Source organism: Elephantulus edwardii, unplaced genomic scaffold, assembly GCF_000299155.1.
Source record: "Elephantulus edwardii isolate Elephantulus edwardi_28Jun2011 unplaced genomic scaffold, EleEdw1.0 scaffold00020, whole genome shotgun sequence".
In the NCBI taxonomy this organism is placed as follows: Eukaryota; Metazoa; Chordata; class Mammalia; order Macroscelidea; family Macroscelididae; genus Elephantulus; species Elephantulus edwardii.
In genome coordinates this window covers 19,667,424-19,671,897 of record NW_006399770.1, presented here as the reverse complement: position 1 = coordinate 19,671,897, position 4,474 = coordinate 19,667,424, and positions in this window count along the sequence as shown.

Below are 4,474 nucleotides of genomic sequence, written 5' to 3'. Positions count from 1 at the left end.
ACCATTGCATTAACTGTGACTAAACCCAGTGAATAAGAGATTGTTGGCCTGTTCTGCATGGTCATCACAATCTCTGCCATGCTCAAACCCATTGTTGCAGTCATTGTGTCAATACTGCAGAGTAGTTAATGGAAAAGTTAAGATGACATATGTGTTCTGCATTATATTTCTACTGGTCCACAATGATCTAGAGACTGTTCAAAAGATCCACACATGAATAGTTTCCTGTCCTCTGTAAATTTTCCCTTCTATTTATTTTTTGGAAACTTTTTCTGGTAGTTAAGCAACCTACTGATAACAGAAATTTCTGTAGTTTAATCCCACCAACCTCTCCTTGAAAGGATAAAATTGTCAGTTTCTGTAAAGTTTTACCACCTTTCAGTACCATTTTGACCTCTTCTACGCTGCAGTATAGGACCACTCTGAGTCCACCTTGACAGCAAAGTGTTCTCCTTTCCCACCTCCTATCCTATAAGGGATCTCCAGTGGTATAATCAGTAGAGAGTTAGTTGAACTGCTAGCTCAAAGGTGTTGCCTCACTGGTTGTTCAAACCCAACCACACCTCCAGGGGAGAAAGATGAGCAATGTCCTCACACCAATTTACAGCCTCAGAAAACCAACTAGAGGGTCAGCTATGTTGTTGTTGTTGTTGTTGCTGCTGCTGCTAGGCGCTATGTGTGCAGTACAACTCATGATGACCCTATGAACAAGAGATCTGAACCTTAACCTATCCTGCGCTGTGCCATCCTCAATGTTTCTGACTCACTTGAGCTCATTGCCACATTTGCTGTGTTCAGTCCTTCTGGTTGAGAGTTTTCCTATTTCAATGACCCTCCATCTTTCTCAGGAGAAGGATGGGTAATCTCCTCCTGTGCTCAGCATGATGTCTCATTCCAAGGAATAGCCTTTCCTAGTAACTTGCCCAACGTATGTTACATTTCTTGGTGTGCTCTACAGAGAGGAACTTTCTTTCTACTAGAAAGCTTTGTTACTGTAACATATCAGCTGAGATTTTCCAGGAATTCTTAAAAAAATATAAACTAGGACATCTGACAATGACCTAAATACAAAGCAATATTCCTTCGGAATTTGAATATATAAGTACCACAAGCATTTTCAAAGAAAAGAAATTGAATATTACAACTGTACAAGTTACTTTACCATTTACATAAACTTCTTTTTTTTGTTTTTCTGTTTTTTAAAACATTTATATAAATTTCTAAGGGAGTTCTAGTGGAATAGTGGGTAAAGAGTTAGTTATGCTGCCAATTCAAAGGCAAGTGGTTTAAATATACCAGTAGTTTTGTGGGAGAGAAGATGGCAAACTATTCCCACAAAATTTACATCCTCTGAAAACTGACTAGTGTGGTTCAGCTATGAGTTAGTTCTGACTCTGATGGCAATAAAACAGAGATAATTTTTCTTCACATAACTTTTTACATTTTAACTTTTGTATTTCTCCATTTTCTCACTTTTATTTTTCTCTACAGCTTTAGGTAGTATTATTACTGTAGGATTGGTTAAAAGGCACTTAAACTCACTAAAAAATATTTTTAAATCTTGTGAATTTTACACGGAATTATGTAAAATTTTTAAAAACCAAATTCTCTCAACTTCTTTTACTACTACCTCCCCCACCTCTAAACCAAAACTAACTAGAAAAAAAAGAGCCAGAGTTCAGATAAGTCAAATTTGAAGGTTAGAGAAAAGAAAACAAAAGATATTTCATTTTCCTAGGAGATTTCTGAAATCAGAACGATTTGAGCCAGATTCACACACATTTCAAACATAAATAGTACATTATGTGTTCCTAGACACTGAAATTTGAGTAGTCAATAAACCCAAAATAGACGACTGTGAAACTTAGTACTTTATCAAGTCATATGACAGATAACACTTAAAAAAAACCAAAATGACAGGAAGAAAAAATAGGAGAAGGAGCTATATAATATTAAAAGGAAAAAAAATTAAAAGAGCTTACCACATCAGCTTCTTTAAATCAGCAATCCAAAGACACACATAGTTCAGTGTTTCTCAATCATAAAATAACAAAAATCATAAAGTTGCAATTTTGATTTCTCTTCAATAGGGAAAAGAAATGTTGGATTCAGGACATGAGAGTTCTTTTTCTTTAATTCTCTTTCTTCCAGTATGTGCGTCTCCAGCTCTGTTTCAGTTCTCCAAATCTGATTTGTACAAAAGACCTAATCTGAGCTCCCCAGAAGCATCAGATTGGCCACAATCTCCTGCCCCCGCAGCTATGCCCTCCTCTGTTAAATTTGCTGCCCTGTTACTTTTTGTCCGTGTGTTGTGCCTCTGCAAATGTTTGCTTTCTCTTCTCTACGACCCTGGACATGAAGAAAAAGAAAGAATAGTTTCCTCTTTTCTAAGATTTTATGTCTCAGTCTCAACTAATCTTTTTCTCCAAATTATTCAAAACAATAAATAAGGGGAGGATTCTGTTAAAATAACTTTAAAGACACAGATTCACAAATAATCGTGTCAAATTATTTAAATAAAGTAAATTTTACCAGAATGATAAACAAAGTCTCCTAGACAGAAGACTCGGATTTAGTATCCCAGGTCTGCCTCTTTCTCTGGATCCCATAAGAGAGCTCTGGTAACCAGTGGTAAGAAGTTGCACTGCAATCTTAAACACACATGACATGGTTCAATCTACCAACTGCTCCATGGCAGATCCAGGATAGGCAATTTCTTCTTATGAGATTTGTTTCCTCTGAAAATGTCCTGCATTGTCAACTTGGAGAGAGTTGCTACTTTTTTGTCCCGTAACAACAATTAAGCCTTAAGGGAGCTCTGGTAGCCTAGTGGTATGGAGCTGTGCTGCCAACCAAATGCACAGTTTGAATCCACCAGTTGTTCCAAAGGCAATTTCCTCCCACATGATTTATATTAGCTCTCAAAATCCTCTGAGGGTCAGCTATGAGTTTGTTCCTATTCAACAAAAATAACAACAATAAGCCTTAGAGAAAATTTAGAGTCAGTGGATTTCTTTGCTGCTTTTGTTGGATTTTGCTATAAAGCTGACCAATTCACAGCTGACCTAGTAGCAAGTTTTCAGAGGTTATAAAGAGAATGGAAGGAGACTGCTGGATTGTATTCCTCTGAGCTGCAGGTAGATTCCACCTGTGTGCCTTTGTATCAGTAACACTGATTTTTACCACTAGACAACGAGAGATCAGGTAAAGACAAAATTTCTTTAGGCCTTAATATTTAGAAATATAGAATAAAGAATTGTTTATAAAAATTATCACAAGGAATAGCTGACAATACTTATGTGTTGAATACTACAATATGCCATTTTCATGCACACTTTGATTCTTCACACATCGACATAAAAATCTTAGAGTATGGAATTATAATTATTTCAATTTTTAAAATAAGGGGACTGAGACAATAAAAAGTGAATTGTACAATTTATCTATAATCACAAGCTAATAAGCTTTGGGACTGAAATGAAAACCAAACAGGTAATTCTAATTACAACTATGTTCATCATACTAAGTGGATACAAAAATAAACTAGTTTGAAGGCAAAAATATTCTGGCACCTGGAGAGTTCTCTTTAGCTATTATTATCATTTTTAGGAATTTAGCATCTCTTTGCCATTCAGCCAGAACCAATTACTAGCTGACCCTTATTTGGGTTTCTGAGGTTCTAAATTACATGTAAAGAGACTGCGTATCCTTCCCCTTGTTATGTGCCATGGAGTTAGTTGCCTGCAACTCATAACGACCCTATGTACAACAGCTCTGAATACTGCCCCATCCTGAGCCAATATCATTATCTCCAACAGATCCAATCCTACATCTCCTTTTACTAAATCTATCCATCTCATCCTGAGTTTGCAACTGTTCCTCCTCCTTGTGATTCTCAGTAAGAAGGCTGTGCCTCTGGTACCATATATGCTAGTCTACTCTACGTGCTCTATTGTACATAATGTTTTCTGTGGCTTGTTATTTCAGAAGTGGGTGGTCAACTTCTTTGTCTGTCTAATTTGGATGCTAGACTCTAAATAAGTATTTTCCAGACAAGCATTTTGTCCAAAAGAACCGATGAGAGAAATGCACCATGTTTATTGTATATAAAACCAAACCTATAACAATCAGGTTGATTCTCGCTCAGGACAATCTATGCATTTCTGCGTATGGGTGTGTGTGTGTGTGTGTGTGTGTGTGTGTGTATGAATGACTATCTTTTGGAAATAAATCTCTAGCCCGTTCTTCTGAGGAGTCTTTAGGAGGTTTCAAACTACTAACCTTCTACTTACTAGCTGAAAGTTTAACTATTTTGTTTAACTTATTTCAGAATCCTAAATACTTATATTTTAGTATGATTTTAATGTACTTTCACTGCTAACTTTTAAAATCTAGATCAAGCCTGGCACTTCTTTATGCCTTTCCATTTGTTCAATAAAGTCTAATTTCTCCAAAAGACAATATTAACATTGAA